The sequence below is a fragment of the Notechis scutatus genome, chromosome 3, assembly GCF_049901735.1.
Source record: "Notechis scutatus isolate UNSWTSFEM ecotype Mainland chromosome 3, rNotScu1.2, whole genome shotgun sequence".
Lineage (NCBI taxonomy): Eukaryota > Metazoa > Chordata > Lepidosauria > Squamata > Elapidae > Notechis > Notechis scutatus.
The window spans coordinates 66,389,700-66,412,989 of record NC_142011.1 but is presented as its reverse complement, the minus strand read 5'-3'; the positions used below and the strand labels follow the sequence as shown (position 1 = coordinate 66,412,989).

Sequence of the window (23,290 nt, the reverse complement as noted above, 5' to 3'; positions counted from 1 at the left end):
TATGGGTTGATTGCTCTCACTGTCAAAAAATGTCTCCTTATTTCCAGGTTGAATCCCTCCTTGTTCAGTTTTTTGTGAATAGCTTCACCTAGCAGCATCATACACATGTATAACAGAAAGGGACAAGAATTAATCCACTCACCAAGGGTCTGAGAAACTTCGACTGGAAACAATTTGACTCAAATTGACTGAAGCCAACCCCAGAGAGAGGAAGTTCTGATCTCTGCAGAAGCTATCATTTGGCTCCTCATAAGTATCTTTCTTACTATAGAGACTTTTTGATAGCTTAAAAACTTTATGAAATGAATTGTTTTCAAATGATTGAAGTGGCATAGAAGAATTTGTAATAATTAAATAAGGTGAATCCCCAGTTTGATAATTCAAACAGTCATTTAAGATTAATAGATATTCTTCAATCGAAACATTTATGTCCAGTGGGGGCCAGATTATACTGTCAATTTTTAAATGTTACATCCATATAATTTACATATTTCTCTTACTAGATGTATAAGGCAACATTTGTAAGGTGCTAATTTCTACATAGTGCTTGCGCTGAATGATCATGTTTGTGCTTAATAAAGATTCTGGTTATTATAAATAAAATCTGAGATACTGTCTATATCCCATTCATTGTAACTTATTTATATATTTAATCAGTTTTAAGGCTACCCACTTTTCATTGATTATTGGATTTAGCTAAAAATATGGAAGGCTCATCTTGTTATTAAATAAGATTATCCGTATAGACATATGCATTACAAAACATGATAATAGATAATACCAATCTACGAATTTTGTCTTGTTTGCTTAATTGTTGATCCATATGCATTGAAAAGACTGTCATTCATGTAGCTTAAATCTTGGGATAATTTATTTTAAATATGTAAGACTTTTTCCTATGTTAGATTGTGTATTATACATGTAGTCTTCGACTTAAAATTTACAATGGCACTAAAAAAGTGACTTATGACCATTTTTTACAGGTATGACCTTCATAGCATCCCCATGATCAAAATTCAGATGCTTGGCAATAGGTTCATATTTATGACTTGCTCTACTCCCAGGTCATGTGACCACCTTTTTTGCAACCTTCTCACAAGGAAAGTTAATGAGGAAGTCAGATTCACTTAACAAGGGGTTACTCACTTATCAACTGCAATGGTTCACTTAACCACAGCAAGAAACATCATAAAGTGGGGCAAAACTCAACATATATCTCACTTAACTATAGAAATGTTGGGCTCAATTGTGTGCATGTCAAGGACTACCTGTACGAATTGATTTCATTTTATTTTCTCATATTTCAAACATTATATTCAAAACCAATTGGAAAAAATAAAAACAAAACAGGCCAAAGATTGTTTAGTTCCATATTAATTGCATTACATTTCTGTCCCAGTGTTCTTCTTGATGTTTAAGTAGCACAGATGGGAGTTTTTCCTTATTTTATAGCTACAGTTGCCATAACTCTATGAAATCTGATGGATAGAGACTTGGGGAGCTCCGTGGTTAAATGAGATCTTGAACCTGGCTTTCCCCAGATAGAACCCATCACTAAGATGGTACATTATACATATTATAAAATTTTACTAATCCGTAGGGTGCTAGTTTCTGTTTAGTATTTCTTTTATGGTAAGTGCTAAAGCTATTCAATTAGCTTGTGCAATAGAGAAAATAAAGGTGGTGAAAACAGTATTAGTACTACACACACACACACACACATTAGTAAAGTTTATCAAAATCACATCAAGCATTTAGTTCAATTTTATAGTTGAACTTGTGCCTAATTGCTCACTTAAACTTATGACTGCCATGTTGTATGTGATAAAAATTTAATCACTGCCCTCAGATATTTAGGTCAGGGACAGTGGTTGAAAAAATACAGAAGAGAACAAATTTGACGGGTGGCAAAATATTTCAGCCAGTGAACACTGATTTATTTATTTAAGGAATGCCTGAGGAAAAATGAATGTGTCTGTATTCTTGTAGGTAAACTGCTGGAAAAAGTAAATATATTATCTAGAAAGGTTTACAATATAGGTAGTCCTCGACTTATGACCACAATTGAGCCCAAAGTTTCTGTTGCCAAGTGAAACATGTTAATTGAGTTTTCCCAATTTTATGACTTTTCTTGTCACAGTTGTTAAGTGAATCCCTGTAGTTGTTAAATTAGTCAAACTTGTTAAGTGAATATGGCCTCCCCATTGACTTCGCTTATCAGAAGGTTGCAAAAGGGGATCATGTGATCTCAGGACACTGCAACCGTCATAAATATGTGTCAATTGCCAAGCGTCTAAATTCTGATCACATGACCATGGGGATGCTACAATGGTTATTTAGTGTGAAAACTGGTCATAAGCCACTTTTTTCAGTGCTGTTGCAACTTTGAACAGTTACTAAATTGATACAGTTACTACCTGTATCAATTTTTTTATGACCATAATTGAGCCCAGAATGGTAATCAAAAGTTACTGCAGTCATTAAATAGGACACCATGTGACCGAATATGGTTTTTTTGTAGCAGTTGTTAAGCAAATGCTGTGATCATTAAATGAATGCAGTGGTCTTACATGAACCTATTTTACCCAATGGGAATTTTTCTGCTAAAACTGGAAGTAAATGCTGGAAATCATTAAAAATTGCAGTCACAGAACTGTGGGATGCTGCAATTGGGTGTAAAGGTGAACCAGTTGCCAAGAGTCCAAAATGCAATCACATGACCTTGGGTGTGTGTGTAAATCCATTGTAACTTCAAAATAATGTGATACGTTGGGGAAGAGGTCTGTCGTAACTTTGAACAACCACTAAGCAACCAGTCATAAATTGATGACTACCTGTAAAATTTTTAAAGACAACATAAAAAACTCACATAAACAAATACATATAAAGAAAAGAAAGAGAAGAAGAAAGAAAAGTCAAAAGTGCAGAAAAACAATACAAAATAGAAAAAACGTTTCCAATTTTCAGAAAATTTTAAGTATGGGTACAAGATTATGTTTTACACTATGATTAAAATAGTTATCTTTTTCTATTAACCAACATAAAATTTCAATTGCCAAATTCTAAATCAAAACCACATGTAAGAAGTCTATAAGGGGGTTCCGTTCATCCATAAATATAATTATTTTTTCTTTGATCAAGGAAATTAATTTAGCTGTTACTGCAAGTTTCATCATCTTCACCAATCATTCCTCTATTGTCAAACATTTCCACTTTTGAGCATATAATAATCATGTTGCAGTCATCATATAAAAAGAAAAGCCCATGTTTTTTTTTCTAGTTGCCTGTCTATTATTCCTAAAAGAAAAGCTTCTGGTTTTAATTGTACTTTACTCTTTAAAATCTGAATGAATATTTGTATCCAATTATTTATAGCTTTTTTACATATTCACCAAATATGATAGAATATCCCTTCTTGTAGTTCATATCTAACAAAGATTCAAGGTAATTTCATACATTCTGTAAAATTTCTCTAGTGACAGGTACCAACAATACATCATTTTGTGAAAAAAATCTTTTTAAAAGTAGAATATAATTGTAAATATTTAACTCATTGTTTCCCCCCCACCATATAAATTTAGATGTATTTTACTACCATTGTTTAGATGTAGATCAGTTGTCAAAGCAGGTATTGTTTGAAATATAAATAAAATTCTAGGTAAAACATTTCATCTTAATCACCTAAATTCTACCCAACAGTGACAATTGTAGTTTATTTCATTTTGACATATCTTTCTAAACTTTATTCCATGTGTGTTAACGTAGTTATTTTGAAATAACATACAATTCATGGTTGTCATAATTATGACACTGGAGTATTTTATCCTCTAAGATTCTTCTGAATCTTAAAACCCAATCTCCATTTGAAAGAACTATATATATTTTTTATAAACCAACGCCCTCTCCCCTGGATTATGATTTGAAAAAGCCTTTGGTGAAATCTCTACCTTACACATTTTAGTAGTCAAGCTTTTTGAAAACTTTAAGGATCAGCACTGCCTAATGATTGGGGAAGAGACAGCTGGCCCTTAACTCCTATTGGGTAGGTCCCATAGGTTTGGTGCTTTCTTTTGAACATCTATATGAGGACCTTGGATGAGGTGAGTCAAGTATCATCAGTAATACTAATGACAATTATATATCTCCATACCTGGTGAATTAAGTAATACTGTAAATACCTTATCCCATGGTTTGGACACTGTGGAGATCAACAAAAGGCTTCAGCTAAACCCTATCAAGTTCAAGTGGCTCTGGATTTTGGAGCCTACTAGATCAAGAACTATGCTGTCTTTGGTGTTGGCTTTCTGACTGTTCCAGAAAGACCAAGTGCACATTCTAGGGAATAGTCCTCCTAGATTCCTGCAGAATAAGCAGGTGGCAGTTGTGGCTAGGAGGGTGTCTGCACAGCTCCAGCTTGTTCACCAGCTGCACCAATAGTGGGATTCAATTTTTTTTACTACCGGTTCTTGTGGGCGTGGCTTAATGGGCGTGGCAGGGGAAGGATACTGTAAAATCTCCAGCCAGAGGTGGGATTTGCTGGTTCTCCGAACTACTCAAAATTTCTGCTACCGGTTCTCCAGAACTGGTCAGAACCTGCTGAATGCCACCTCTGAGCTGCACCCATTCCTGGATTGGCAGATTCTTCTTATAGTCACTTATGCTTAGTCAGCATATGCACATAAAGACTATCAAAATTCATAAATCCAATAATAACAAATCAAATACCAATAGAACAGAATGTAGAGTGGGATTAAATTGTGGGGTCTTTGGTGCTTGGTTGTTTTTCTGCAGACATTTCATTACCCAACTATGAAACATAATCCGTACTAGAAGGGAGTGGGGATCACCGCCTGTTTATAAAAGTGGCTTTCCCGATCTGTTGGTGGAAGGCTTCTTGGTGGCACTGTGGTGCATATAGATTGCTGGTGAAGAGATATTTTGGTCTTTTACTTTCCTTTTTGACTTTTTGATTGGGTTTTATTGAACTTGGACACGTCACAGAGGGTAGCAAATATTCCATCAACTCCCTACTATAATGATTTGATATAATCAAAGTCTTACATTAAGTTCCTTCACTCCTCCTGAGAAGCATAGTAAGAGATTGCATGGCATCAAATTTATCTCCTTCCTTCAGCTGATGGATTTTCCCCCTGAAGAATATTATTGGTAGCATTCTGTTATCAGAAACAGGCCTGGATGTATCCTCCCGGTTCTGCCTTGGCAAGCTTCCAGGAGTTAGGAGGGGGTGGGCATAGATATTTTGAAATACTCTAGTTGGCACAATTCCAAAGCTCTGTAGAAAGTGCTCGAGTCTTAAGAGCATTTAGGGTAGTACTGGTTGTTGAAACAACAGCCCAAGCCTCTTAAAGCCTTGGCAAGACAGAAGCCATGTCATCTCTGTTAGTTTGGACTGTATTACTTTACACCTAAGTAACTGTGGCACAAATTTCAGGAAGGCCCTTTTTTTTATGTTCCATCTTTGAATATTTGTGTGGATCATTTCTGTATATAACATGGTTTTCCTCAATTGAAGTACATTTATTTCACAGGGTCTTCTGATGCTAAAATTTGATTTTGCTTATCAGTTGTACTGGACTATGGTATAGTGGTCACGTCTCGGTGTGGGGGCAAGATTCTCCCCTTTATTACCATTCTTACCAGTTGTCTCACCTTCCTTTCCACGGCTAGGGAATATTTCTTCTGCTAGCATTTTTATTTCCTCTAGCTTCTTATTGGCCTCTGTTAGCTGATGCAATATAGATATGACTTTGTGGGCAGTAAGTAGTCACGAAGGACAAATCTGCATTCACTCTAATGAGTTTCAGTTTAAATCCATTTCACTGGTCTCGGATTCCATTCCAGCTACTTGTCCCTTTTTGTCTACTACTGTTAAATCCCCATCAGAGGATAAGAGCTTGTAAGAGTCGCAGTCAAATAAGGTGTGATACTTATCAACTCTTGATTTAAGAGGCAAGGTAGACTTACATGCCTTCTTTTTGTTGTTAAGATAGCCAATGGGTTTGGGTTTTTTGTTTTGTTTCTTATTGTCTTTCAGTTGCTTTGAACTTTTTCTAGGACACTTCTTGTTGCAGCTCTTTGTGGCTGCTTTTGTCATGTTGTGTTCTTATTCCTTCCAGGTATGTGCGCATTCTTGGTGTCTCACTTCTAACACTTAATAAAATATAATAGTCTAAAATTCATAAAACTTTTAAAACTAAAACATCAAATATAAAATGCACAATGGGGAGAAGAGCTGTGGGTTAAAAGATGATTTTTAGGATAGGATAGGATAATAATAGGATAACAAATAGTACAAAAGCATGAGGAGGTAGGTGAAGAATGCCTTTTATATGATATTCAAAAAGGGCTTGTTCTACAATGCAATAATAATGTCTGACGCTAAACAGCGTAAAATGTGCTGTTTTTACATTGAGTTAAATATTCAGAGTGCAGTATTGACTTTTGAAAGTCCATAAATAGATACAGTGGAAAAGGGAACATTCTCGCTCCCTTTTTCAATCTGTTTTCAAAACAGTTGTGATTTTTGGATTATTTTTCTTTAACTGTTCTTCAAAAAATGATACCAAGAAACCTCTTCTGGTATTTGCTGGATATATTAATTGCATTAGTGTTTAACTAATAGGAACACTATTAATTCAGAGTGCCATAGTTGATAAGAAGAACAGAATGTGTGAAACACTCTTGATTCTCCTGGCTGGAGAAGGGTACAAGCTATTTTGTGGTAGTATACTGTTGAATGATGACCATAGATCGGCTGAAAGCCAAAATAATTTAGGGCTGGGGTTATTTATTTGAATAAATGATTATTCAAACACTCATTTGGTGTTTTAGCTGCTAGAAATAATTAGTTCTGGTGCACGCTATTAACATAAGCTTCAAAAGAAAGAGCATCAGCAAAAATATGTAATGACAAGTAGAGTAGCAAAATAGTAATCTTGACTCAAATTATTTTTGTACAACTATACATCCATGTATGCATACTGTACATAATTACACACATACACATGTGTGTATGTGTATATATGTATATAACAATAGTTGAAGTTGCATTAAGAGAGTAGGGATTCTAAATGTAATATATGAGTATATATTATATGAGTATATATACAAATTGAATAACTGCAAAAAATGCAAATCAAGTTGATTAAAAATGCAGACCAGACAATTTTGTAGATATTTGGGTTAGCTTTTGCTATTGTGTGTAAAGTGCAATATGTTTCATAATCAAGGAAAGTTGTTTGCATTATTATTTCAATATCATTTGAGTCACTCCTTTTTGGGAAAGGACCATTGTTCTGTTAATGATATGTCTAGGTCCCATAGCCAATGATTAGCAATTTTGTTATAATGAAAACAAATGCTCATTTGTAAATGTAAATGCAAATCAGAATCAGTGAGGCTGTGGGGATCTGGATGGGGAATATTGTGTTCCTGTTAAGATCCAAGAACTATTTTCACAAATCTGGCTATGCATAATATTGATTTATTATATGCTGTTAGGTCAGTATTGAGTTCTGGTGACCACATAGATGTATTTTCTCTTTGAGGGTTTTACCCCTCCTGTCTTTCAGGTGTTCCAATCATATGCCTATTGCTGCTGTAATAGAATCATTCAGTCTTGCCATTGTTTATCCTCTTCTCTTTCCTTCTACCTTTCCCAATGTTATTGAGAGCAAGTTGGTGTAGAGGTTATGGTGCTGGCCTAGAAACATAGAGACTATCTAGACCTACCTTATTCATGAGATCCAGTTGGGTGACTATGGCCAGTCAGCCCAACCCACCTTACGGGTTGTTGTGGAAAAATAGGAGTCAGGAGTATTACATATATTCACTGCATTGAGTTATATACAGGTAGCCCTCAACTTACAACTATTTGTATAGTGACCATTCAAAGTTATAAAAGACTGAAAAAAGTGACTTACAATCAGTAATCTCACTTACAATCTTTGCAACATCTCCTTGGTCATGTGATCCACATTTAGGCACTAGGCAGCCAAAACCATAGCATAAGATTATTGACATTTCTTCTTCCAGTTTTAAATCCTGCTTATCTTCTTCCAGCACCTTGGTTTGATTTGATTGTTTGGTTTTATATTATGTCTTATACAGCCCAATTTGGTTTGTGAACAGTAATTGGCAGAAATGTTTTCCTACGCACATTAGAGATGCACGGACTTAAAAATGCTCAGCAGTGGCTGTGCTGAATGTGGAATGTGGAATTTGAAGCCCATAAATAAATTGTGCAAGTTCAGAAATATTGGTTTCTGCCTTAATGAATACAACATTGTTAGCATTTATACTGGCGTGATATCTTCACAATACTATAATATGTACTGTAATATAATTTGGGAAACCATTGGAATCCAAAAGTGAATATTCATTATGGCTTTCAGTTTAATAAATTTTCATCTTGTTAAGAACCATTTTCTGTTCCTTTGGGTCATTTAGTAGATCCTAGACCTAATGTGATAATAGCTTTCTTCATATCAACAAGGCTTTTCTGTCAGCAATTGTTTACTGCTTCCATGCCTCACAGAAGGTTGGAATAGTTCATCCAATGGTAGAACTGCCATATGAGATCTTTACTGTGCACTTGTCTGTCTAGTTAAAATGTTAATATGCAAAACTCTTTGTAGTAATCCACATATGTTTTGCTTGCTGGCTGACAGAATTACAGTTGACCTCTTGCTTAAAATATCTGGAATGGTTAGCAAATGGGAGTGATGTTATCTGCCAAGGAAAAGATCAAAATAGGCCTTTAAAAGATTAAACTCCAGGATTATTTGAAAGGAGAGGATTTGAGTGCAGTTGATATTTACCAGGGAAAGAAAGAGATATACTGTTTTCCAGTCTATTATCACATTTGTTTAGATACTGACAAAGAATAGATATGCGAATAATGGTAATAGTTCAGATTGAAATGATTCTAAGCGTTCTCACTATGCCTTAGATTTTAGCTCCTGATATATCCCTAATTTACACAAGCTGAGTTCATGAATATTATTTCAAGATTTGTAGTATGCATTCATAGCACCAAAGTATGATCTACCTTGCAGGTATGCAAACAAAGCAAACCTGGGATTTTAGCAAAAGTTCTTACCTTAGCTTGTCTCTCTGTGATTCTGTTTTTATTGTGAATGCTAATCACATCACTCTTATTTATTGCTTGCTTACTTTCAGATATATCCTCACTGTATTCAAATTAAAAGCATACTTTGGATTCCTTGGTTTTATCAGATAGGATTCCTTAAATAAAGTAAAATATACTGAAGTTAATTAGTAAGCAGATATAATGTCAGAATTGGTCCCCAAAGATCACATTTTGAGTGGGCTTCAGTTTTAGGCCATGTGCTTGTTTCAGGTAATCAAATATCAACAACCAAATAGGTCCATGAGCTTAGTTCTATGGTTCACTATAAAAATATGGGAAATATAAAAAGAAAGGAATAGATAATTCTCAGATTAATTATTGCTTTAATATTGCTCTCTGTTAGAATTCATCCACAAATAGGCTTCTTTCTGGCCAAGCTTCAGGGTTCAAGAGTGAATGGCACTGTGTTCCACTGTTTTTCTTCCTTCTTCTGAAGCTGGTTCCAGTTGATGTTGATGAAGAGGAAAGTGTTACTAGCACACAGGTCCTGATTTCTGGAGTTCTTCAAGGCTCTACATAGCTGCTTAAGATCTACACAAAGCTGCTAGGTGAGAGCATTCAATGGTACAAGTGAGATATCATCGGTATGCTGGTGATATCTTTACATTTTTTGCACTGGGCTGAACAGGTGATGTGGAAGCTCTGTTCTTGTGTCTGGAGGCTGGGGGAGCTTGGATGGGAAAGAACAAGTTTCAATCCAACCCTACTTGGGGTTTTTTGGAACCTCCGGTCCTAGGTAGTTTTCCTTTCTTGTTCTGAATCAGGTTGCACTATCCCAAAAAGAATCCATGTTCAATTTGGGTGTCATTCTGGATGGCTTGGAGGATTTTTGCACAGCTTTGTGTTATATGCCAATTGCATCCTTTTCTAAACCAAGAGTCCTTCATGTTTTTGTCACCTCCTAAATGGTTATTTCAATTAGGTCTACATGGGTCTGGCCTTGAAAAACACATAGATGCTCCAGCTGATCTTAAATGAGGCAGTTATGGACTCCCCCTGGTGTGCATATGTTACACTTCTGTCCTGTGAGTTGTACTGGTTACCAGTATGCTTCAGAGTGCAATTCACTAGTAGTCATCTGTAAAGACCTTCATGGCATGGGGCCTGGTTATTTATGGAACCACCTCTCCTTGGTTGTTTCTACTCATCCCATCACATCTGGCAGAAAAAGAATGTTAGGGTTCCCTTTGAGGGAGGAGTGTCATCTGGCAGGCCACCGGATACAAATGTTATGTCATGGCACCTTCCCTCTGGAATACCATTCTGCCAGAGAGTAGCCTTGATCCTGCTGGTCTTTTGCAAAGCTCTGTTGTATTCCCAGCGTTGGATTGTCAATTAGAGATCAGGGAATGGCTGTTTGAATTGTTTGATTGGTTTTTATCTTATAGGCGGCAAATATATTTTATTTTGATGTTTTTAACTGTTGTTAGTGGCACAGGGTTATCCTGGTGAGATGGATGGCCATATAAATTGAGTGAAATAAATCTGTGATTGGCTGCACAATTAGTTGGATTTTATTCTGGCTCAGAAAATGGAGTAAATATTTAGCATTTAAACTGGTGCTTAAATACAAGAATTTAAACAGGCAAGTGATTTAATTTCTATCATTTAGTTTGCTATCATGGCCCTAGTTTGATATGTCTCTCAAGCAATTTTTTTAAAGAGATGCCTGTGCATTCTTGGTACTAAAGCTGTATTAGTTTCTGAAAATGTCATTTTATTGGACCTTAATATCAAAGTATATTTAGTTGTCATGCTGTAGTTTGTCCATCTGGCCAAACATAGAAAATGGGATTGCGCTAAGAAAGCACTGTAAACAGTTTCATTGTTAATGATGACTGATCTAATACATTCACAATTAAAATAAACACATTTTCATTCCTTAATCCGTATTAAATAGGCTTTTAAAACCTGAGGAATTATATAGCCTCTTTTTAAATTTGTTCATATTTTCTAAATGCTATGATTACATTTAAAATAGGTTTTATGGTATTCTGCCTTTCCAAATAAAATTACCCTATATTTATATTACAGTTACAGAATCCCAGAGTTAGAATTTTTGCATAGATATCCGATGTGACTATCTAAAAGAAGGACAGTAATCTTGAAGAAGGAATATAATATCATGGAAAAAGACTAAAGTACTTTTGATTCTTTAATCCTATAAAATTCATCTCAATACTTAAATATTATTTTTTTACAGTGAAATCAAATTTATAACAGATTTTTGTGCCTGCATAAAGAAACAGACAGTGATCTTTTTCTGCTACATGTCTGCTTCCTTCTCTTTGCTGTAAATCTGTGCTATAAATGGAACTGAATGAGCTTCACCCACCCACCCACCCAATCCTAAGTCTCAGAAACTTACTGATATGCTAATATTAAAGGAGGGAAAGAAACAGTTGAAGGAAGATGTCTATTAAAAAGAAAAGGGGGATCATTCCTTTCTGAGTAACATGATGAATTGTGGAAACTCTGATTGAAAATTCTAATCACAGCCTTGCGGTCCTTCAGATCTCAACTGCTGACAGTTGATTCACTCCTTTTCATGCCTGCTGCTCACACTGCTTATGGTGTCTGTTATGCGTGAATCTATCATTAGCACACAAAGCATTGATGGATTGGTTAGAGTACTTCTGTCCTCAAAACCTGGGAAATGCTTCTTTTTCAGGATTGCAGAGCCTGTATGTGACATCGTCATGAATGAAAGAAGAAAGTAATACAGCATTGGATGTGCCTGCTTGCTGCCCCTAACAAAAAGAGAGAGAGAGGGAGGAGAAAATGATGCATTGTGGGGAAAGTGAGTATATGGCCTGTTTTGACCTCACTAGCAATCAGTTCAGAACAACATTTTCCATAATCAGGGCAAAGTAGCAAAAATATTGGGACTATGACTATTTCACTCAGAAATCAAAAAACTAAACTTCATCCCCTGCTACCAGAAACATATTTAAACATTTGGATTTTCGGAGCAGTTTTCGCAATCAGAAAGATTGATTATAATGTAGATGAAGTTTTCTTTTATGAACCTCTGTCTTTTATTTGACTTTACCACCTTCCTATATTTAAAGGCTTGGAGAAAACATATTTTGGTTGAGAAGGAAGGTCAAATGTTCAATCAGAACACTAAAGAATAGGTCATAGTATGCTTCACTGCTCTGTCTTGTAATAAATAAATATTCAGAGTTGACAGAAATTTATTTTAAAACTTAGCACTCTGTATTTAATCTAAAAATTCAGCAAGAAAAAAAATATTAAAAAGACTAGGATGCAACATGCAGAACACTTGAGGAACTGCCAAACTGGAATGGATTTATGTTATGTTTTCTGTTATTTACCTACATAGATGCATAGCAAACTTCTTTTTTTTTAAAAAAAAAGGAATTTCCATCATTTACGAATAGTCTGAATGTTTGTAACAGCTTATTATGGATCATCAGTGGTTGAAATATACGCTTATCAGAAGCAGACTACAATATTGTCTTATGAACATCAGTATATACACAAACACTTTTCTTGATGCCTATCAAGCTTCATACCTCCATAACTTTATTATTTTTTATTCTCAAGTTGGCATATATAAGGGTGCTACAGAGTAAAGTAAAGCACAGCCTATAGCATAATATTTATTTAAAATAATTATTCTTGGCCTCACCTAGCCCCCCACAGCCTATATGAAGTATTAAAGTGATAACAATTTTTTAAAATTATGTCCACATGACAGGAGAAAAAAAAGCCTCCTATATGTCTCATGTGATAAAGGAAGTGACAGGAACCTGTCTTTTGGAAGATGTGATTTTTGTGACTAGTCTTGCCTTTCATGGCAATCATTTATAAATAGTCAAGGACTTCCGATAATAGCCATTTTGATAAAATAGTCAAGGTGTGTGTTCTGAAAATTCCATTGGGTTATACAAGTAGGCCTTGACACAACCATAATTTGAGCCACATCTTCTGCGGTTAAGTGATGCAGGTATTAAGCGAGTCATGCCTGATTTTTCAACTTTTTCTGCTGTTGTTGTTAAGCAAATCACACAATCATTAAGTGATTCCACCTTCCTCCATTGCTTTTGCTTGTTGGAAGCCACTTTGAACGATCACAAAGGGCGAACACAGGGCCAAGGGTCACTGCAACCATCATAAATGCATGCTGGTTGCCAAGCAACTGAATTTTGGTCATGGGACTATTTTCAAAGACCAACCATAAGTCACTTTTTTCTGTACCATTGTAACTTTGAATATTTGTTAAATGAATATTTGTAAATTAAGAACTACGTAATAAAGGCTAGCTCCTGTCTATGCATCCACTAGAATAGAATATGTTCATGGTAGGAATAGAGGAAACAAAGATGAACTATATAAAGAAGTAGAGCTATTAGTAAGAAATACGGTTTTATGGTATATTAATGACTCACAGATTTACAGGTAATATGGTAAAGGTTTCCCTGTCAGTCGTTTCTCACTCCAGGGCATGGTGCTCCTCTCCATTTCTTGGCTGAGGGAGCCAGCATTGTCCCAAGATAATTTCCTTGGTCATGTGACCAGCATGAGTATATGCCAAAAGTGCACAGAATGCTGTTACCTTCCCACTGAAGTGATACCTATTAATCTGGTCACATTTGCACACTTTCAAACTACTAGATGGGCACGAGCCAGTGCAAATAACAGGAGTTCACTCCGTTGCGTGGTGCTTGCGTCTTGAACATGGGCTGTCAGCTCTCCAGCTGACAAGCTCAGCTTCTTTAACCACACTGAACCATCAGGTTTCTATTTACAGATAGATTTTGACATGTGACTATTCATTCAGTGACGGTATGCAAATGCATTTGAAAGAGGCAGTAGCAAGTGCCTTTCCTCCATCCTCTTCTCCCTGCATTTAAGAGGAAGAAGAAGATGAAGAGAATGCAATTAAGGATGGCTTTTAGCCAGGCCACTGGCACATTTATTTATAGTCATTTACTAATTGCAGGATATACATGTATTATAATAACTTCTTGTAATTACAAATAATATATGTAGTCTCATATGTCAACTTGCCAGTGGTGGAAGCTGTACTAAAATTATCATTTTGCCATCATTTGTCATCATTTAAATGTAAATTCACTTTAAAATTGTCTTGGAACATGGAATAGGAAGCTGTTTATAAATAAGAATAGTTTCCATTAGCCTCAATGTGTGATAAACATTATATTTTATTTTAATGCATTTGAAACAGAGGCATATGTGGCTGTATATGCACAATGCTCAATGGTTGCGTGTAACAAAATATCTTACTTGGAAGCTCCTCCCATCTAGAAAATACAACAAAAATGAACAAGAATTAATCATGTAGGGTATGAGAACACATTCTATAGTGTCTTTGATTATCTGAATTATTCTGCCCAAATTTTAGGATTAGCAATTGAAAATCTTTATAATTTCCTACTTCTGATGATAGTTACATAAGTAAATATATGGAGCCAAGCTTATTGAAAGATAGTCTCACAGTAGTATATAAAATTAGCATCAGCAATCACATTTTAAGAAAATACTCAAAACTCATTTTTGGCAATCTTTTCTTCACGGGGTTTTATCTTAGGTTCTAAATGGAATGTTAGTATTTATGTCACTGCTATCTGGATTATATATTCATTAATTTATAAATGTTTATTACTGTTTTTCCTTTTTTAAAAAAAATAGTATTATATTTTGAAAACTGTCTTGGAAATGATTTTACCTTTATGTATCTCACATGGCTTCCTTTTGAGATAAGCAGTAAGTAAGCCAAATAAATTAAAGTTATGTGGTGAGAAAAAAAGAAAAGGAGACAGGAAAACAAAATTTCCATTAATATAATTCACCACTCATCTTCATGCCCTTTTGTCCTTGAAAGTCCCCCATATAGCATTTTTAATGTTACCTTCATTGTATACATATCATATTCTGTGCACAAAATGAATTGAATTCAGCAACCAATTGTGAGCTCCATATTAACTCAAGACATTCCATAAATAATGCTTATTGATTTTATCATATACAGGTAGTTCTTAACTTATGACCATAACTGAGCTCAACATCTCTGTTGCTAAGCAAGAACAGTTGTTAAATGAGTTTGGCCCCATTTTATGACCTTTCTTGCCACAATTGTTAAGTAAATCAATGCAGTGGTTAAGTTTCCAGCTGACAAACTTAGCATTTTTAATCACTCAGCCATTATGCCCCCTTTTAAAAACTTTATACCACATGAATAATGGATTATCATTTGAAATTTTTCTTGCTACATCATGCTTTAAAAGAGTAGATAAAAATCAAGTTCAAGTAAAGGAGAAAACAAGTTTACACATTCTGATTGCATGAAGAATGAATTGTTAAACATAAACATTAAATGGTTATGAATAATATGCAGTGAAACTTGCACAAGTTTCCTTTGTCTATAAATCTGTTGAGTATTGATTATTTTTACATTTATTATTTTCTTACGAATTTAAAATTCATGTGTTTACAGATTTATTTTGTAACATAAATATCACTTAACCATACAATTTTTCCTGTTCTGGTGCTAATATTTTTTAAGTTGCATAGATATGGGATTGTATTAAAATTAGAATTTGTGATAAAGTTCTAAAATTCTTTTGGGTAGTGATGAGATACAAAAGTTTTTTCAAATTCAAAATAGAGAACACTAAGCTATATTTAGCAAATGGTATGTTATATAGCTAAATAGAACAAACAAGAAAGCATAATTTTAAAAGTTATTATGTCACCATGATTTCTGTTTATGCTTCTTTCTGGTCTTGTTTCAATCAAGTATTGATGTTAATATATTTCTGAGTGTAATTTGGGTTTATATGTATCAATTTTGTAAATAGCATGCTTCTCTTAGGCTTTTTGCTTCTTCCATAATCAAAACTATCCTTTAAAAGAATAGGATAACATTTTGGAGGTGTCTAGCTTAAATCTGATGGGGCTAAAAAATTTTAAAAGCCTTCTATGTCTTAGTTGCATTACATTCATTTTCATTCTGTTCTGCTAAAAAGTATAGCAATTTCAAGTTTTTTGAAGTATCCCAAATAGTTATGGTTATGAAGGTTAAATGAAAAGTTATGTTCCAATGTTATGAATTACCACAGAAGGCAGTAATGAAGCTGGAAGCTTCGACATGTTCTTTGGCATATCTTCTTTCACTTAGTTGTTAGGAAGTTGTGAGAAAAGGGCATATTTCTACTATTTGTGAAGTGAGCAGTCATCATTTTGCTTTAAGCAATAAGCAATTGTGACTAAATTTACTCGAAGTACAGGTGGTTATAGTGATGTGGTAATGTGAATAATGTGTGTCACTGGACCATAAAATATAAAGGTGGTGAATTGGAAAGAGATGATTTGTGAGTTTCAAGAGTAAAATGAATGACTTGTGTCAGCAGTTAACAAGTTTCACAAGAGAAAGGTTGATGAACTAATTAAGAGCAATTGATGGATCACTCAGAGATAAATTGTTGTCAGGCTTGGCACTTCACAGGAACATCATCTTATTGATGTTCTTTCATGTCAGAAAGTTTACATAAGATAGCTCCTTGAATGCTGATGATCAAGGTGAAAGTTTTGGAATTTGAAATTTGTTTTCAAACTATGACAACAAAGGTAAGAAACTTTTTTGCAGCATTGTAACAGACAGAAAAACTGGGTTATGACCCAGAAACATAAGCATCATCATGAAATTTCACTTGAGAAGGCAGGAGGGAATCAAGACACAAGCTTTGGCAGGAAAACTCACAGCTACAACTTTTTTAGGGATACAGATGGTATTATTTTCATGCGTTCTCTTGATATGGAACCATTATCAATTGAGAGTACTGTACTCAAAACTTTGAATTATTAAGCAGCATTTGGAAGCACATGAAGGACATTTGAGAATACTGCTCAAATACCTTAACTTCATGAGCCTCCCAAGAGATAATTGTAAAGTCTCACTATCTTTCACAACTTCCCATATAATCCAGACTTGGAATCATAATTTCCACTTTCTCTCAAAATTGAAGGAATATATTCATGGACTAAATGTTTGATTGAAATCAAGAATTTGAAAGAAATTGATTGAAGAAAGTGTGGTGTTCTTTCATGATTACTTTGATAAGCTTGTTCATCATAGACGTTGAATGTTGAAAATGATGGTGATTAGTGGAAAAGTAAAAAGAGATAACATAGAAAGCTAATTTCAAGGATTATTTTACTGTTTATTCAAACGTTCCCATTTAAACTAAAGTTGTGGGGATAGAGGTATTCCTTTTCATTCTTGCATGTTTTCCTTTTCTTGCATTTTTAATTTTGCTACAAAATAAAAACTTATGGAATATATATCAATAATTTTTTGCACTGATGAGCCTAAGTAAAATATTTCAGGCAAAAGCTGACCATTAAAAGGTCTCATATTAAAAGTGAAACCATATTATGGAAATATGAATAGTTTTAATATAAATAGGCATACATTCCAATTCAGTTTTTAGACAGCACATTTCTCCTGGAGATGCAGAAGAGTATTGCTTATTCATCACTAGCAAAATGGGTAATGATATTTCTAGGTAATATTGATTTTCCTAATAAGTCTCATCAGACAACACATTACTGGGCTCCATAAACTTCTCTTTTTCCAATGTGCATATGTTCCTCCAATTCTGTAGCTTTGCTCTTTTAATTCTCCTACACTTCCCTTAAGAATAAGGAATGCCTATGGCCTTTTCCTGCCTGCTTTCGTGGTTCAATACATGGAACAGAATTAATTTAATGCAAGTAGACATTGGCATATGGAAATGAGATTGCATATACAATGCAAGCATTGAACAGTTCTTAGGTGGTCACAACTTCTGAATCTGGAAGGATTACAGTAGTGACCTAAGGTGAAAGGTTGTAGATCTCATTACAGATTGCCTGACCAATCATTTCCATTAAAAGGTTTTTTTTAATTACTTTTTTAATTTAAAATTTTAATGTGAGAATGTTTGGGTGCTTGTGAAATTACATGTCCTTATAGAAATTTAAGGGCAAAAAATCTCTAACAAAGCATATATTAAATGGCATGGGTACATATACTTTGTCCATTCTTCTCAGTATGCATTAGTTCGTGATATTTCAAAATCTGTGTGCAAAAATGGTTGTTTCATTATTTAGAATCCTTGTCATCTAACAACCATTTGATGCGTTGAACTACAACATGTTAATTATAAACACTGATTCGCAAATCAGTTTGGTTGGATTCATACATGCTGCTTGGCCAGAGTTATTTCTGGTACAATTATGTGATGTGTGAATCAGCTCAATTCAGTAAGTCAAATTTCTTTAAATCATCTTCCTAAATCTGGTGTTCTTCAGATGTCATAAGGTACAAAGGAATTATAAAGTCTAGCAAATCTAGAAAGCCCCCGACAGAGAGAAAGCTCTCCTAAGTCATAAATATCAAAATTTGGAGATTTTTGTGTCAGAAAAGTATGCCTAAATATTGTTATTATTTGTGAGTTTACACACTGAAGTAATTTTAAATGTTTGTTCCTAGACTCTGGAACTCTCAAAAGACATCTGTTTATCTTGCTCTGAAGACCTATTTAATGATCTTCTGTCAAGCTGTGCAGACTAGGCTTTTGTTCTGTTAAGTTGAATTGTGCTGCATCAATTATACGTTTTCTGTCTCTGAAGATGGAGTTAGTTATATGCTGTTTATTATCTACTTAGATATTATCTATTTCCTTCTGTGACAAAGTATAAGCCAATGTTGCTGAGAAAACATTGTGTATGCAGGCTTGTTTTGCTATAGTGGGTTTGGCACTGAATTCTGATTAATGTGTTATTGAATGGGAATCACTATGCATACCGATCTTATTCATGCTTGTAATTTGGTCATGCTACAGATGATTCAGATTTTAGATACACGTGTGTGCGTGCGTGTGCATGCAAAGACAGACACACACACATACAAGATCTGTAATTCCATTACTTTGTGAGTTAAACCTGCTGGTGGGATGAGAGCACTTTGAGACCATTCCATGTGGTAACAAACTCAGAATTAATTCATTATATTATTTTGGATTATTTATTAGCTTTCTCTGTCTAGTTTACACAGGGATGGAATCCGACCAGTATAACTACTGGTCATGTTGCTCTGCATCGCCCACGCATGCGCAAGTCCCGCAAGTGCAATTTACGACCTGCTGAGCTGCCCGGATAGCTGAGCAGCGCTGTGTGCGGGTGTGCAGCAGTTGGAAAAGCCCTTTTTTCCTGCTTTTTCGACCGCAGCTGCTTTGCGCAAAGCAGCTGCGGTTGAAACAGCAGGAAATAAAGGACAGGTAAGAGCGGGTGGGCCAAAACAGCAGCAGACACAGACCCGGTTCTGTGTCTGCTGCTCTTCAGAGCTACCGGTTCTGTAGAGCCGGACAGAACCGGTAGAATCCCACCCCTGAGTTTACAGTCCTAGTTCTATTCAGGACTGGTGCTACTTAGATTTTTTTATCAGCTAGAATAGTTGATCTGTAATGCTGTTCTTACGATTTGTAATTTTTGTCAATGCTTTCAGTATATTCTTGTTTTTGTCTGATTTGGGAATTTGAGGTTTTTATTGAATAGATAAATTTGTTTTTGTTATCTTATGTTGTTTTTTTCCTGTAGCCCAGGATATAGTATTAAATACATATTATAAGTCCACAAACTATACAGTGAAAGCTAGAATATTCTGTGACTTGTACTAATTGCATGTAGCAATTAGATAGTTCTTAGATATTTGAACCAGCTCACTGGGTTTAATTAATCCTGCATGCATAATATATTACTAGGCACATATGCAAACTTTCATGCAGAGTTATGATTGTAACTTGATCCCACATGTTGAAATGGGACTCATATATTTGCAGAGTGGGAATTAATCTTTTTTTAAGAGCTAGAGGGAATTATTGCAGCTATTTTCAAATATTAAGTCCCAACCTTTGCTGTGAATTGTGAAAATAGGTATACCAACATCTTGAATCGAGTGACCTTTGAATAAGAGTCAGAAAGGAGCAAAGTTCAGCCCAGCCATCTGTGCCTCTATATTTGTGGTACAAAACTTCATTTCTGTTTGCTGCCCTAGATCTATTAAGAAGCTAGGCTTATCCTCCTTAAATTCAGCCTGTTATATATTTACATAAAACATGAAAGTCAGTAAGATTTCACCAGTACAAACTAAGATTCAGTTTGCTTTGAGTCATGTTCAACTAACTGCCGATAATTTCATGGACAAGCCCATGTAATTTTCTTGGCAGCAGTACTGAAATATTTTGCCACTACTGTGTTCTAGAATAGATACAATACCCAACTTGTGTTGTGAATGCTCAGTAATGGCCTTGGGTTATTATAGTGCCAGGTTGTTATCAGGGAGAAAAATAAATCCCGTGCCAGTTTATATTTGCCTTACATGAGTCAAACTGTGAAACTAATTTAAGAACTTTCACAGTTGGCTTCAATGAAGACTGCCAGTACTTTGATCATATTAAATTGTACATGATTAGTTCCAAAAAGTCCTGGCTTTGATAGTACTCATCAGAATCAGAGTGCCAAAGCTCAATGAATGCTCTGATCAGCTAGCATAAAGGTGACCAATATGTTGAGAGAGTTAATCTTTAAAGCAGAATTAATGCATTTTATGTGATAGAATGTGGTCCAGATTCTCAAGAGGGAGGGAATACATTCCACAGGGACAAGAGACAATTCAGAGAGTTCGTGTGAGAGAAAGAGGGTGAAAACAGCTCCTCCTAATAGTTCCTAGAATATATCTTTATGGGAGTGGTAGCCTCCCATATCTTTATGGGTTTGGCAGGTTTCTGGGAATGAGTGAAGAACAATAAGGAAATCTGCTGGGAAGTATTATAGTGATTATTGATGCCTGAGGTCTTAAAAGTATTGGATGCTGGAGGGTAGAAAAATAAATTAACAGTCTCAGATCTTTGTGTTGCTTAGGCATTCTAATTTTTTGGGCATTTGTTTCATGCCATGTTTATATTTATTCTTTTTTCCTGTTTGAAAATACTTTTGGAAAACATCCCAGACACTATTAGCTTCTATCTCATGATTGTGATGATTAAACTTTCACCCACATGTTCTTAATTAGCTGTTTGTTTTCCATACTTTCAATTGCAGACATTCCAAGGAATAAAACTGTTGTTTCTCAGCTGACATAAAAGATATCCTGAATAATCTAACAATGTAGTAAAAGTTAGCTAGAGTATTATCTGGGTTACTGGAGAAATAGTTTCATCAATTCTGTCTTGGGATGATTATGTATGTCAAAGGAGTGCTGTGCCTTTTTGTCAAGAGGACAAACCACTTAGTTTTAATCTGAAGCTGATGAAAATTATCTGATGGAAACAGGCTTAAACAGCCTATTTTCAAAATCATATTAGAAAAAAAAACCCTGTGTGAGACAATAGGGTATGCAATGGGTTTCAATATTAGCCATATACACAGGATATGAATAATTTTCTTTCAATATCTCTCATGACAATATGCTTAAATGCTCTATCCTGTTTCCCTTTACGTAGCTGCAAAACGGAGTGGGAGGACTTGACACCACTAGTTTGGAGCGGCCAGCAGGGGGTGGCCTTCTCGCCACAGCCAACTCTCCTCTGCCAACTCAGTGCCACCATTTCTTCATAGGAAATCTCAATACCAGAATGTCGTTGCAGGGATAACGCCCCTACACTGTTGCCTCTGAGGCTTGGGCTGTGTCACTGTACAAGGTTTTATATATAGCCCCATGGCTCTGCCAGTTGTTTTTTTCCTACAATGCTGCAAGTTTTTTTTTTCCAAAGTGCCCGGGGCTCTGCAAGAGCCTTGGCACTTAAAAAAAAAAAAAAAAACACTTGCAGCACTTTAGAAAAAAAAAAACTGGCAGAGTCAGGGGGCTTTAATTAAAAAAAAAAACTCATAAGCAGGTACAGCCCAAGGCTTGGAGGCAATGGCGGGGGGTGTCAAAATAGAAAGCCCCTGCCTGCTGCTGCCTTGCTTCACACAAATCTTAGAAAAGTCAAATGCCTTTTTATTACTTTTAAGAATATTTCTGGTTATGAGGAGATTTTTTTGTACAAAAATGAACACTTCACATTGACCGTAGTGTTTTTCAGAGTTTTGGATTGATTTATTATGTGCTGTTAAGTTTTTCTCCATGATGGTAACTCCAAAAGTTGGTCCTTCAGCTATTCTAACATGTCATCTTATTTTTTTCCTTTCTATCTCTCCCAGCATTAGAGCCTTCTCCAAAGAGCTAGGTCTTCACATAAGGTGTGAAAAGTACAATAGTTTGAACCTGGCCATTTGTGTCTTGAGTGCCTCTAAATTGTTCAGTGAGTCATTGTTCATGTTGACCAGGGCTGTCAAACTCCCAGCCCGCGGGCTGGATGCATCACACTCTGGCCACGCCCACGCCCAGTTTACCGAAGGGGGAAAAAGTCCCAAGACATTATGTGAGTTTGACACCCCTGTTCTTGACTATCCTTCTTCAATATCAAAGTTGAAAACTTCAATAAGCATCTTGTTCTGCTTCTTTAAAGTGGACTTCGCCAAAGCCTATATAAAATAGATACATTTAATAATAAGTTACTATGAAGTTTGTTTGCTTTTTTTGTAAAATTCATAATTTGCCGGTTAGCCTGAAGACCTAGTTGGGAGTTCCATACTGGTGAAGGCTGCTGGACTGTACTCCACCTGTACAACTTGCTCTCTGCTCTCCACCCATCCACCTTGTTGTTGTCATATTGATATATTCTCATTGCTCTCTTTTTTATTGTTTATTTTATTGTTCTATTATTTTACTTCTGCTTTGTTTATACTCTTTTCATTTCTTCCTTTTTGTTGTTGTAAGCTGCCTGGGATAGCCCCATGATGAGATATGGTAGCAAATAAATTTAACAAACAAACAAATAAATTTCTTTATTGGCCAGTTTATTTATTACAACAATTTATTTTATTATTTGTATCATCCTTTTAAGGAAGAAAGGTACATAAAGTTGAAGGTCCTTTGGGTGGTAACATTGATCTCATGATTCTAGGATTTTTAAGATTACTACTTTCTTGGGAAGGTGGGTTATAGCAGACTAATCTGGCTACCATTCATGAAATATTTACATG

The 23,290-nt window shown here is 35.3% G+C and overlaps 1 protein-coding gene across 9 annotated transcripts in view; it reads left to right on the top strand.

Annotated features, from left to right (window-relative positions):
- DAB1 (DAB adaptor protein 1) overlaps window positions 1-23,290 on the top strand; it is a 754,595-nt gene that overhangs the window by 506,475 nt on the left and 224,830 nt on the right. For all 9 annotated transcript variants that reach the window (XR_015748591.1, XM_087960346.1, XM_087960344.1 and 6 more), the window contains one exon: window positions 11,844-11,972. The gene's annotated coding sequence lies outside the window, so the exon portion shown is untranslated. The remainder of the gene's footprint in view (window positions 1-11,843; window positions 11,973-23,290) is intronic.